Source organism: Ochotona curzoniae, unplaced genomic scaffold, assembly GCF_017591425.1.
Source record: "Ochotona curzoniae isolate NIBS_2020 unplaced genomic scaffold, NIBS_Ocur_1.0 contig_2210, whole genome shotgun sequence".
Lineage (NCBI taxonomy): Eukaryota > Metazoa > Chordata > Mammalia > Lagomorpha > Ochotonidae > Ochotona > Ochotona curzoniae.
In genome coordinates this window covers 42,676,816-42,692,214 of record NW_024465369.1, presented here as the reverse complement: position 1 = coordinate 42,692,214, position 15,399 = coordinate 42,676,816, and positions in this window count along the sequence as shown.

Here is a 15,399-nt window from a genome sequence, read left to right as displayed (position 1 = left end):
GCCAGTTCAAATCCCAGCTGCTCTACTGCCCAGCCAGTTCCCTGTCTGTGGCCTGGGAAAACAGACGAAGACGGCCAAAGGCTTTGGGACCCTGCACTTACGTGGGAGACGCAGAAGAGGCTCCTGGCTTCAGATCGGCTCACCTCTGGCAGTTGTGGCCACTTGGGGAGTGAACCAACGTATGGAAGATCTTTCTCTCTGTAAATCTGACTTTCGAATAAAAGTAAAATAAAATCTTAAAAAATTTTAACTGGCACTAGCAACGTATAAATAAAGATGGCATTAGGCATGTATGTGTGTATATGTGTGTACATGAGAGGGAGTAATATTGATGCAGGAGAGTTGTGACACTGTACAAAATGGTGACGCATTGGGATATATATCTATGCACCATAGTAAGAATTTGTTTTCTCCCCAAATAATTATTTTGTGTCCTCTATTTTCCTTCTGTTTTTTTTATTTTTAAGTTGCCATTCACTAGTTTTCCACATGTCTAATGTTGACAGCTCCTTGCATGGGTCAGAGTTAAACATTTAAATAAATCTGTCAAACAGCTTTCATACAAGCAAAAAAAAAAAAGAATGAAAGATTTCTGGATATTTCCTTCCCTAAAATCTAAGCTTTCTAAATTAAGAGAAGATGAAATATTACATAACATATAATTGCAGCTCTTGTGATATACTATGAATTTGTATTTAACAAAGAAATTATCAGTTACTTCACTTGTTGCAGATCAAATTTTTTTATTCATTGATTTTATTAAAAAGGACTATTTTTGTTACTTGTTGGAATTATTTACAAAATTCAAATCATAATCTCATGCCTTGCTTATGCTGTACTCTTGGACAATGAATCTAAAAATGAAATAGAAAATCAATGTTTATATACTAGTGCCATGAAATCTTTGATTTTATTATATGATATTTGAAACTTCTTCGTTTTTCTGATAGCTCATATTTGTACTACAAATGATATTTGGCCAATTTGAAACCTTACTGACTACTAAAATCATATTTTTATGCTCATGCTTCTCTAGAACCCCTAGTTCCTATGTTCAGTTAACATTTAGTTGCCAGCTTGATATATCTGCTATATATTTAGAAATATGCCAAATTGGGCCCAATGTGGTAGCCTAGCAGCTAAACTCCTCATCTTGCACACACCGGTATCCCACGTGGCTGCTAGTTCTAATCCTGGCAGCCCTTTTTCCCATCCAGCTCCCTCCTTGTGACCTGGGAGGGCAGTCGAGGACAGCCCAAAGCCTTGGGACCCTGCACCCATGTGGGAAAACTGAAAGAGGTTCCGGGTTCCTGGCTTCAGATTGGTGCAGCTGCAGCCATTACAGCCACTTGAGGAGTGAATCAGCAGACAGATCATCCTCTGTATATCTCAGTTTCCAATAAAAAAAAATTTTTTTAAATCTTAAAAAAGAAAGAAACATGCCAAATTGAACAGAGCAAATGCAAGCCTTCTTGATCCCCCATCTCTGTAAAAATCCACTCACCTTGTATCAGGCTTCCCTGTATCCATAAACAGCAGCAAAAATTATCTACTTTCTGAAGCCAAAATTTACAGGTTATTGCAGATTTTATCTCATCCTACACATCAATTCTATCAATAGGAACTATTTATTCTGCCACCAAATCAGTCTCACTCATTACAACCATGTTCCTATCCACCCTAAACCAAATACTACCATCAGCTCCCTAGACCACTGCAATATCTTTCTAATGGACTTCATCCTTTTACCTGCTAACTTCCCATTTCACACACGGCAGCTTGAAAAAAAAATGATATTTAAAAAACATAAACCCTACTATTATTCCTTCTGTGTTTCAAATCCTCCAAATCCTTTTCATTGCCACTAGAATTCGAGGCTATTTCTTTTCTGTAATTTACTTATTTTGCAAACTGCATCTCTCACTAAATACAACATATCCCATTTTATAGATTGCTACTATTTCTTCATTACGTGGGTTAGAACAGTGGAGCAATTTGTCTTTCAGATGTAGCCAACTGAATTTTTCATGGATATTTGTATTAAAAATACAATGAAACAAAAAGTTAAAACATTCTTCTGGTACTCATGAATGTGTCCTTATTTGAAAATCAAGTCTCTGTGGATGTAATCAAGGCGGACGTGGCCCCCCAAATCATAGGCCTTTGAAACTTAACCACCATACATTTGTAGTTCAGGGAAGACACAATTCAAATGCCAATTCCTCCTAGGCACATTGTTGACTACTGCAATCCATTCCCACTTTCTTTCTTGGAATTACCAAGATTTCATTGAATATAACATAGGAATAGGTAGGAATTTTTTTTAAAGTAAGATCTGCACTACTTAGAGCTCAGGGACAATGTTTTCTTCTTTAGGATCATACACATATCCCAATCCCAGGAGTAGAACACATGTAGTGCATACATAGACCCAGAAAAAGCTCCTGGTTCCTTGCTCCTGCTTCAGATCAGCTCAGCTCCTGCCCACTGGGGAAGTGAACCAGTGGATGGAAGATCTTTCTTGCTTTCTATCCTTCTCTCTGTATACCTGCCTTTCCAATAAAAATAAATAAATCTTAAGAATAAAAAAAAGAAGAGCTGAAACTTAAACACAAGCACTCCAACACAAGATGCAGGTATCCCAAGATGCAAATCCTATGCCAATATACTCCCCTTAAATGCTGTTTTTAACTGTAATGTGGAGATGTGTTTAGCATAAAGAAGCATAAACTAATAACTACACTACCTTTCCCTAACTGAGCAAGTCGGCAAAATTTATATTTATGTACTTGCTTGAGTAACAGTCTATATAATTCACTAGAGGCCACTTTAACATACATGGGTGTATATTCAAGCCAGAATTTTCTATTAGCTTCATTTGGAGATTAACATTCTTCTGTTACATATTCAAAATACATAGATCACAGACAAAACAATTTATGAAGTTCCTGAACTTTCAACATAGTTATATAAATCAAGGAACTACAATAAGGAATAAATTCATTGAGTGCTCGGTATTCTCCATTTTATTATAAAAGTGAATTGTTTAGCCCTCAATATGATTAGTATAGCTCCTCTTACTAACCTGACCTTTAAATGAAGAAAAAGAAATGCAAAGAATTATCTTGGCTAGAATTATACAGGTTCTGTGTAGCAAAAAGAGTTGCAAAAGGATATATGTGCACCCAAAATAGTTGTTATCTGATTTTAGTGAATAGCACATATGTGAAAGTAAGATTTTATAGGAAAGGGATTCAATGGAAAAAATTATGGATTATTCATTATACCACTCAGCCAATCAATAATAACAAAATGGATGGAAACAGATATCAAATATAATTGAAGTAGATGAAAGCTTATGTTAATTTCAATGCATAAGACTGCAATAACATGGTAGTATTTCTCTGTATCACAAGAAAACTATTTTCTCCTGAAGTTGGTGGCTCACTTAAAAGCCACATTATAGTAATCAGAATTAAAATTTTAGCCTGATTAGACAACCAGACACTGTAGAGATTCTAATGTATTCAAGTGGACTTAATCATTATAAATGAGTTATTTGTCCTAGTAGGAAGACCCAGAACAAAGGGACTGTCCATTTTTGTTGTTATTCACTCTTTAAATTAGTAAAAACAATAAAGAACGCATATACAGTGACTTACAGCTTACAATGACTGCCTTATACATTAGCCTCCAAAATATTATCAAAGGATTAATGGTCTGAGCAGCTGGTATGACTTTCCTATACATGTCAAAAGTGAGAATTAGGAGTTAGTATCTTAGGGCAGGAATTTGATACATCACTAAGACAATGCTTGGGACACCCACTCTCGATATCCAAGTACTTGGTTCCGGTTCTGGATCCCCTCCCAATCTCAACTTCTCACTAATGGAGACCCTGGAGGGAAGCAGGTGACAGCTTAAGTAGTAGCTGGGTGCCTGCCAATCATGTGGGACATGTGGATTGAGCTCCCAACTTCTGGCTTCAGCCTGATGTGACCTGAGCTATTATGGCCATTTGGATAGGTAACCAGTGAATACATCTACTATTTCTCACAGAATGTTTGCCTTCCAAAATAAATATTGTTTTAAAAAGAATTTAGTGTCCCACTCAAAATCAAAAGCCTATAATATATGTCCATGTTTTATTATGCTTGTTTTTTTTAATTCAAAATTTTAGTTACATTAAGCTTGGTGTTTTCTTCCTTATCTATTCTCCATTAAACCAAAGCAGTGAGATTCATTCACAAAAATGCATCAGCTCATATGTCTTGTAAAGCTCAATCAGCTCTCTTTTTAAAAACAACAAGAACAAAAAATTCTTGTAGGTAGGTAACAATTGAATTGTTTCCCTGACATCAGCAAAGAGATTTACATTCATTTTTAAAATGGTCTCATTAAATAAAAAACACTAAAGTTCAATTTAGATTTTTAATCACACTAATGGGCATAATAAACTTGTATGTGACATTACTAAATCAAGATGAGAATTGAAATCCAATTTAGTCTTCATGTGTCATAGCTAGTAAAACCTTTTACATTAGTTAAACTTTTAGGAGTGTCTGCTTTTAAAATATGCTCTATCCTGCATGAAGGAGTATTTGCTTGTTGGAATATTTCAACAACATTTCAGAGTACACTTCCCAGTTTCCTACTATTTATTTCTCATAATAATTCCTCCTTCAACACATTATCACAAGATGAAGATCTTTCAGAAGAGCACAGCTACAATTTGCTATTGAGAATTAACCAAAAGAAAAGTTGCAAATGTTTTTAAATCTTTTTACTCCTAAATGTATAGAATAATTTACTTGAATGCAAGCTACTGAGATTGCTTTGAAATTCAGTGATACATATAAAAACTGAACACACAAAGATTTAAACACAAAAATTGAAACCATGTAAGTACTAGAAGAAAAAAACAGGTAACTCATTTAAGGAAGAATTTTCTAAGCATATTCATATGAAAGAAGCTATTAAAGAAACCTGAGTTTAATAGATATAAAACTAGAGATCATCGTTATAAGTTGCTATTAAGTAGTCTCTGGCACTTAGCAATCAACCTGTAAGTATTTGTTACCCAAAAAATTAACAGAAAATATTATGATAAATGATACTAAAAAACATTAATGTCCTAAGTCTATAAAACATTCTTAGTAACCACTAAAAACTAATTGTTTTTCACAGTTTGATATACTCCCACAATAACATCCATTTAAGAGACAAAACAGGAGGCCAAAGTGGTGATGCTGGAGCCAATTAAGCTACCCTCTCAACACTGCATCGCATATGAGTTCCAGTCCAAGTTCCAGCTGCTCTACTGCGCTACTGTTTCTGAGGGAAAGCAGAAGGTGGACCCTGCTACCCACATGGGGAGCCTGGATGGTGTTAGGCTCCTGGTTTTGGCCAGTGTTCCAGTGCTACAGCTATTGGATCAGGGAAACAGTGAACAAAAGATTCATTCTCAATCTCTCTCTCTCCTTCTCCTTCCCTCCTTCTCTCTCTCTGCCATTACCCCCGTATTACTGCTTTTCAAAAACTTGAAGTCTTAAAACAAAGCAAAAACAGAAAAAATGAACATTTCCATCTTAAAAATCTTTCTGTGCTAACACTTTAAAGTTTTAAGAACATTCTTTTATACATCATCACAGTCACAGAATTTTATACTTTAGTCTCAGTTAATATTTTAGAATGTGTAAATATTATTTGAGAACATGTTCTCAGTATAAATGTTTAATAACAGCTGACATGAGAAAACATTACAGATCCATACAGCCACTCATAAATGTGTTTATTCTTTAATACTAAGAATGATCTCTGCTGTTTATAGTTAGTTTTCTACTGATATTAAATAAGCTTCATATATTTATGTTCACTGCTCATCTCAAGGTAAACCTTTAAATATTTTTATAGTTTATAATGCAAAAGTCTTCTTTGTTGAAGTTTTTCTCCCTTGGTTTTTAGAAAGCCTCATCTAACTTCTGCTTCTGATCCTTTTTCACCTTTACATTTTTCCCTTGGATTAGAAATTAGCTTTGGTCTTTTTTCCTTTCCTTTTTTTTTTTTTTTTCTTTTTCTGTTTCCAACTACTATGGAAGATGCTCCTTTGAAGGAACTTTGTTAAAATTCTTATTACTCATCCTCATTAGTGCCCCCATGAAGAATTGTGAAGGTTTAAAGGTACAAAATGATAAACTGCATGAAGAAGCCATTATTTTGAAGTGTTGGCTCTTGATCTTTACTATTTGGCTTCTAGTTTCTAGATGGTGCCTCATTATTTACCACTTATTCAAAATGAAAACACAATAACATTATGTGACTCCATTCTGAAATCAGAAAAAGGAAACAATATCTCTATTTGAAAACTGACTATTTAAGCATCCTCCTGTTGACTTTATTTTATGTAATCACCTTCTAAGTCATAACATCAAGATGTTACAGAATACAGCAATTTGTTAGCTGCAAGAAAAAAAAATTGTACTTCTTTGTAAATCTTGTTTTTTCCTTTATAATTAGTAAAACAAACAAACGAAAAATCCAAATTCTATTCCAAGGTCTGTCCTATGACTTTGAAATCTATGACAAATGAAGAAGATGAATTCAATAGCAATTGCCTCCTGTCATCCTTTATACTATTTCACCATGAACTATACTTCTGCATCAATTAAATTTTCTACAAATCAAGAAGTTCATCTACACAAAGTATGGGATTTTAGTCTAAAATACTGTATATATCGGTACACTGTCATCCTCCATGGAGTTTCAGACGATTCTGAAAAAGCACTTTTAAAGCCTTACTGCTGAACTAAAGACAAAAACAGCTAACTTCAGGATGTTTTCACTGGAAATCACAGTTTAGGCCCTTAACTATTTTAGGATTTGGATACCTAAGATTTCACTGGTTTATGTCACTAACATTAAAGCTCAAACTTTAAAAAAGAAAAAACTTCAAAAATTAAAGATAGCCATGAATATTCCCATATTCCAATGAAGTACACGGGTTAGCTGCCAGCTTCCACTTCCATCACTACCCCCTCACTGGGGTCCTTGGGTTACTATGGGGGCAACTTAGGGCTTTTCATATGGGTAGAGCTGCAGCCCTTCCCAGGCCAGGGCACTGTGCTCACCAGTACACACAAGGTTCCAAGCTTGGTGGTAGGATGGTCATGGTAGCCTGGAGAGGCAGTGCCCCAGGCATCTCCAGGTCAAGCTGCTACAAACACAGCACAAAGCCCAAGGTGATGTGGGAGCTGTGGTATGGGTTGGGCAGACAGATCAGAAGATACAGTGCCATGGTCCTCTCCAGACCAGGCTGATACACCTGCTGGCACATTGAGAGAACTGGGGGTGGAATGCTGGCTCGGCTTAGGGCATAAAGAGACAGCATAGCAGCGCTTTCCATATAGATCTCAGAACCTACTATGTAGGAGGCCCAACAATGGCTTATGATGTCTGAAAGCAGCCATTTCATATGCACCTCAGATGTATCAGAATCTCTTTTCAGGACCAGAACCCATGAGTGTTTTGCTCTGGCCTTGGTGCACATGTTGTATGATCACACCACCCACGTTGTTGACTCTTATGCAAAGAAGTCAACAACATTTCAGAGTAATGATGAAGATGTGGGGTACATAGCAATTGGCTTTGACTAGAAGTTCTCTAGCTTATGAAAGGAATCCATTAGGTGAAACAGCAAGAGTTCTGAACCCAGGATAGGCAAGCCCTGTACTACTAAACAGAAGAAAGTAACTATAGAGAACATGATGAATTTACACTGTTGAGGGACACTTAGAGAAAGGGTCGGAAATTTCTGAGGAGGAGAATGAAAGATGACAGGCAGGTAGCTAGCTTAAGGCACATTCTGGAATTCAGACTTGCCCAGTTTTCTGTACATCCCACATACCTGTATTAACAAAATGAACTCTTCCTCGGGATGTACTTCCCTCATTCACCTGGGATGGTATCACAAAATGAACGAAAGAAACACATATAGCTATTTTTAGTGAATAAAATATATATATTCACATATATATATATATTCATTATCTGTTTATATATCATCTGTGGTTAAAACAAAAAATAAAAATGCCATCTTAACTTGGATGATCCATTTAAGCTCTGATGCTTGTATTAAATCTTTCCCAGGCTAGGAAGAAACAGTAAATCAGCAATTAGCTATAGTGAGAACACCTAATACCAACCTATCACAGCTACTGAATGGAGATTCCACCAGAGCCTGCCAAAGAAGAGGGAGAAATCCATGCATATCTGTAAAGCAGGCTCTGGCCCCATCCATCTCACGATGTGGGTAAACTAAAAAAAGACCTTATCCAGCTTGGAACCCAGCATGCAACCCTATGCAATGACAACACCACCTTGCCAAGGAAAACAATCTGCAATCCTACTTCATCAGAGACTATTTCAGAGACTGCCAGTGGTCCCACGGGACCATGGAGCAATACCATTTGATGTCAGAGCACAGGAAATGACCCAATCCAACTAGAGAACATGACAAGTCTATTAAGGATTATTTCCAATTTGTCCAAAATCTTGGTCTAGGATAAATACTACAGATGTTTATCATCAAAGAATACTTGCAAAGGCTAAATAAAATGACCTATCAACAGAAGGACACAATGATAATGAAAAATTAAGGAAATACAGAACATGAACAGGAAGTAACATTTCAAAAAATGAACCCAGAAAAAACAGATCAATAAAATGATTAACAATGAATTCATAATTGTCTTAATTATGCATCTCTACTCCTGAATAAAAGAAGGATTCCCAATAACACTGTTAAATATATCTTGACAAAAGGATGTTAGACTTTCTAACATTGTTTATACCTACAACAGCATGACACACTTAAACAGCAGAATGTTGGATTTGTAGCTTGCTGAAGGACTACACTATTGTAATAATATTTGGGAAAAACAGTTAAGAAGATATGGGGATGTAGAAGAAGGATTGCTTGTGCCTATGGCATTTATATGTATATACATTAAATTCTTTAAAAAAGGGGGAATTGCTTGTGCTTATGAAATTACGTATATATATATATATAAATTCTAAAAAAGAGAGGATCAGGTAATTACAAATAGTTAGAAAAGCAAAATTTGGAAAAGAATTTATGAGCAAAACTAAAAATCTGAGAAACAAAAATAATTATTGAAATTCTAGAAATTAAAAACACAGAAATCAAATTGAAAAACTCATTACTGACCTAGTCGAGTGGAAGAAAGATGCTATAATAGTGAATAAAGGATGCTTGAAATTACCCAGAAAAATAAAAACAAAAAAGAAAACTAATTTAAAAGGCTTGTGAGACTTACGGGACATCATTAAAAAAACAAACAAACAAACAAACTTGCCTTGGCATACAACAAAGTTAAGAAAGAGAGGAAAGAAATGCCTAGAAACCATGCTTCAGGAAATAATGGTTGAAATTTGCCAAAATCTGAAGAGAGATGGCAACATCCAAGTAAGAAAACCCAGAAGTGACTAATAAACATCAACCCAACTAGGAGGTCACAAGATGAATCATGTTGAAACTGTCAAAGACTAAGAAAGGGCTTTGAAAGTAAAAAGAAGGAAAGAACATACCCCAATATGACTTTCTGTGGATTTTGTAGCAGAACCTGTGCAGGCCACAGAGAGAAGGCTGATATATAAAAAGTGCTGACAATCAACAACACTTTATCTGCTGAGGTGAGATTAAAAAATTAAAACTTTCCCAAACAAAAGCTAACATCATTGCTACTAGCCCTCCTTTACCTAAACTGCTGGTTAGAACTGAAATGATAGACTAATAATTAATAACAAAAAGACTTTACTAAAAGTAAAAAATCTCAATTGCTAAATAACACACAAACTGGGAATTCTCTAATACTATAAAAATGATTCCTAAAGCAGTTTTACACTTGCTGGAGTATTTAAAAATAGAACTATTAAAAGTTACACTTGTACTTCACAAAAATTTGGTAAGGTATGTAAAAATTTTTAAATGAATACTTTGACATCAGAATTATAAAAAAAAAGAAGGGAATGAAAATACCAACCTAAGATACTCTGTTAGGTTGATAAGATATTTTAATACAGGTTTCATGCTAATTACAAAACAAAATCTATGGTACTTGCATTACACTTAAAATAAAAGGATCCAAAGTATATATTCACAGAAAACCATCAAATCAAAAAGATATGGGAAAGAAAGCAAAAATTCTAAATAGCAATCAGAAAACATGATATACATGCAAAGAAACCATTAAACTTAACCTTTCCATCTCTGATTTTGTTGTTGTTCTTGGAATTTACAATCCTTTTTTTGTATTCCAGTACTTTGTGCAGTAGATAACATCACTATTGTATACTGTAGTCATTCCACTATACTACAGTACAAGAAAACTTACTACTTCTGACATCATCCCACCTCTCTCTCTCTCCTTCTCATCACTTCCCAACTACTCGCTACCTCTCTTCCTCCACTTTTCAACCTATTGTAAGTTTAGACAGCTACTACAAGTGAAAGAGAACAGTGTTTGTTTTTCTGTATCACACTTTCAATTATCCCAATTAAGACAATGATCTAGATTTGATTGCATTTCACTGCAAATGTCAGGATTTCATGCTACTATGGCAGAATATTTTTCCATTGTATTGATTCGTCATATTTTGTTTATTCCTTCATCCATACATGGATACCAAGTTGGCTATTTTGAGTAATACTACAATAAATATGTGAATTTGAGCATCTCTTTGACATTCAGATTTCAGTACCCTCAGGTATATAATTAGAAGTGGGATAACTCGGTCACAGACCCAACTTTTAGCTTTTTGAGAAACTTCCTTGCTGTTTTCCATAATGGCTGTTGTGATTTGCATTTTTGCTAACAGTTTCTTTTCGCACATCATCACAAGCACTTACTTTTTGTCTTTCTGATAAGAGTCATTATAATTGGAGATGGTTCTTCCTTGTGGTTCTCATTTGCAATTCCTTGATGTCTGTGATATTAACCTTTTGTTCATGTATGTGTTAGCCATTTGTATTTCTTCTGAAAAATCTCTCTTCAGATCCTTTCCCCATTTCTTACTTGGATCATATGGCGTTTTATGTTGTTAAAGTATGTGACGTCCTTACATATTCTGAATATAAATTATTCTTTCAATGAATAATTTACAAATATTTTCTCTTAGTCTACTGATTTTTAACTATCAGTTGCTTCATTTGCTGTACATAAGCTTCATTATTTCATGCAATCAATCAGTAAGTCTATTTTGAATTTTTCTATGATGTTAAGTATCTTGAATAATCTTCCCTATGTTTTCTTCTGTAGTTCATAGTTGGGGTCTTAAATTTAGCTTTGCTGACAATTTGGGCTGATTTTTATATATTAATATCTAATGATCCCAGCACAATTTACTGAAAAGTAAACATTTTTGGAGAACTCAGTTAAAGATCAGTTCACTGTGGAACTCAAAAAAACCTCATTATTTCCAACAAAATGGTCCCAGATAGAAAGCATCACAATTGGTGAGTGAAACAAGTCAATCTCAAAAGGAAAAATATCGTTATGTTCTCTCTGATACAAAAATGTTAATATGCAAAGTTTTTATATATATAGACATATATGTATATATACATATATATTTGCTCACACACACATGTATATCTTAATATATGAAATGTACAGGGAAGGCTAACATATGGGGGAGTAAATGTACTATGCAGTATGCATCACTTCCAAATAGAAGTAGAACTCCCAATGAAACTTATACCTCTACATTATGATACTAGATTTTCTACCTTTGCCTGTACTTATTATGCCATGATACATTTAAGTATCAGACAGTTAAATCTATAACTTGTATTAAGAGACTAGTACTAGTAAAGCAGTAAAGGAAAAGAGGGAGGGAGGAAAAGGGGGAGGAATGAATTCCTATACCTACAAATTGTATTATGGAAAACAATTAAAAAAAAACTTATGTAACTTTTTAAAAATACTTATTACATGAACATTTTCTCATTTTCAATCAATCTGCTTTTAACCCTATATGGGGTAAAACTAAATAACTCCTTTATTTCCTAAATTTTGAATCATTAATCTATTACTTTTTTCATATTGAAGAGCTAGCACTGTCTTAGAGAAATAAAACTGCACAGTAAATAGAAATAGAAATAGAAACACTATTTGGATGTTTCATATCAGATCAAAGAAATTGTTCTCATTTGGGCTTCTTTAAAACTGCAAGACCCCAACAGCGTTTTTACAATGGGATAGATCATCAAGCGTGATATCAGCCTTATATCTGATAAGGCCGGTTTAAATCTTTCCAATTTAATTCAGTTCCTGCCACATCCACTGAATAAATGAGCAAAGGATATGAACAGACATTTCTCAAAGGATGAAGTCCAAATAGCCACCAGACACAGAAAAAAATGCTTGGGATCACTATCCATTGGGCATTGCAAATACAAACCACAGTGAGGCTGACCTCAGCAAGTTAGCATGGCTAGCATCCAAAAATGTAAATATGACAAACGATGGTGAGGGCGTGCAGAGAAAAAAGTGTGCTAGTGCAGTGCTTAAGCCATCATGCAAGGAAGTAGATTCTCACGCAGAAATCTGAAATATCTACCGTAAGACCCAACTACCCTAACCCTGGAAATATAACCACAGAAAACATAATGAGCTATGGGGGTACGGAGTTCTCTGTACCCCCATATTAACAGGAGTGTAATTTACAGTAGCTAAGATATGGAATTAACAAAGACATCCAACAACTGATGACTGCATAAAGAAAATACTGTGTATTTATTGATGTAATACTACTCAACCAGGAAAAAGAAGGAAATTCTATTTTCCACGACAAAACACATGCAACCTGAGACTATAATAGGCCAGAACCCAAAAGATAAATACCATATGCTTTCTGCAACCTAAGGTAGCTACCACAGAGTACAAAATACAATATATATGATGGAAATTATCATCTTGTGATTTTTTTTGTAGCCCTTTTTGTAGCCCTTTTTGTAGTCCATACAGCTGTGCAATGCTGATGTTTCAACTTTGTACTCACTGAACTCTGTATTTAGTGGGGCACTCAGCCTGTGATCATAAATTCAAAGCATGTTATTGCAAAAAAAAGAAATGGAAAAAAAAAGGAGGAGGAAGGTAGAAGGAGAGTATCATCAAATTCTTAGAATTTTAATCTATGGAATATGAACTTTGTTTTCTCTTTACATTAACTTGAAACAGTACTAAAATTAAGTAATCCAGAGATAATTCACAGTCCACAGAATTGTGTAGGTTATATGCAAAAACAAAGCTACGTTATGAAAAGGAATTTATCATCCACAGATTTGGGGTATTTAAACCAAACCCCCATGGACACTGATGGATAATTGTATGCAGTATGGATAGTGTAAGATGGAGAAGAAAACCATACAGAGAAATGCAAGTCAGTGGTACTAACTTCAGCACAGACTTTGTAATAACTGGAGTCAACCAAAGAAAGATATTTTCCTTCATTTTAAATATTTTATAGGATTAGTTTGATTCATTAAAATCAAAGGGAGCTTCTTCCTCTTGTACAAACTGTTCTACCATTATTAAATGAACTATTTTCAGAAACAAATCCTTCAAACCAACATAAAGTACTCTAATAAAAAAACTGTTATTCATTTCATTGGCTAATGACAAACTAAGTATTGAACAATTCAATGCTTATGCACCCCATTAAATGTAATATATATACATTTATATTTATTTATATATTTATTTATTTATTATGTATTTAAAACCATAAAAGAAATGTAATTTTTAAAAGATTTATTTATTTTTACTAAAAAGGCCAAATTACAGAGATGAAGAGACAGAAATAGTTCTTCCCATCTGCTGGTTCACTCCACAAATGGTTGCAACAGCCAGAGATGGACCGGTCAAAACTAAGAGCCAGGAAGCTCCTCCAGGTCTTCTGTGTGAGGTAAGGTCCTGAGGCCTTGGGTCATCCTCTGCTGTTTTCTCAGACCATAAACAGAGAGCTGGATCAGAAGTAGAGCAGCCAGGATTCAAACCAGCAGCCATATGGGATGTCAGCAACACAGGTGGAGGCTTAGTATAATATGCTACCACATCAGCCCCAAGAAATACAATTTTAAGTTTTCAAAATTAAATAACAGGGCCAGTGATTTAGCACAGAAAGTTAAGACATTTGTGAAGCAACATTGCACATCAGAGTTCTGTTTCAACTCTAGACTCTGCATCCATTCCAGCTTCCTTCTAATACACGGCCCTTGTCACCCATGTGGGAGAAAAGGATGGTGTTCCCGTCTCCTGGCCTGCCCCTAACTATTGCAGACATTTAGAGAGTGAAACAGAAGGTCAAAGATTCTCTTTTTCTCCCTCTCTTCTCTGTCACTCAGGCTTTCAAAAACTAAATAAATGTGTTTTTTTAATTGGAAAGTATACATTCACTATTATAATGACTATAAAAACAGGGAATATAAATGCCTAGAAACTAAGAGGAAAATGTACTTATCAAATTACCAATTTTTCCTGTGACTTAACTAAATGACAACTTGCAGTCATTCCTTTTCCTTCTTTACTAGTTACATCATCATCATCCCTAGAAAAATCTTAGATCTTCTAGAATAACAGTGTAAACTGGGATGACACCAATATGTATAAAATAACAAGCAATCCAGCAAGTGCAAGAGGTAAGCAGCCTAGCTGAGAGCATGGTAGGGTGAAAAGGCAACTCAGTGAAAGAATTTCTTTGAAAATACTTCTGTAAAAGCATCTAACACAGAACATAGCAGAAAATAGACACTAAGTATTTCACCCTGTTTCCCCTAGCCACATTTCCAAAAACATGCATTTAATATCTATGTTTCTCTTGCCCTATCCACTAACATTATTATTTCTGAAAGGGCAGGAGGTCTTTTCTCTGTTTATAAATGCGAGATTGAACTCCAAAGAGTCAGCGTGTGGCTTGGTGAGCTAGGAATCAAGGTCAGGGTTACCAAACCAGGGTTACTTCCGGAGCAGATTTTGAACTGCTCTCTCTGAAATTGGGCACTGTCTGCTGAATCCTATCTGTCTTTTATTTATTTGATGGGCAAAATGATAGGAAAGGCAGACAGAACTTGGTGGACAGGTACAGCAACCTTGAGTTCATAGATTGATTGATCAGCACACCTAAATCTGCAGCAGGGACTTGGGCAGGAAGTGTTTATGAGCCAGCTGTAAACCTCTCCTGCATACCTTTACCACACACTAAAGGACTTGGAAGGAGAAAAGAAAAAGCAATAAATCAGTAACAAGCAAAAGCAAAGCTGATATCAAGCAGTGGAGTAGGAGAAAGGGGTATGAGTGAATAAATTTACAATCACCATTC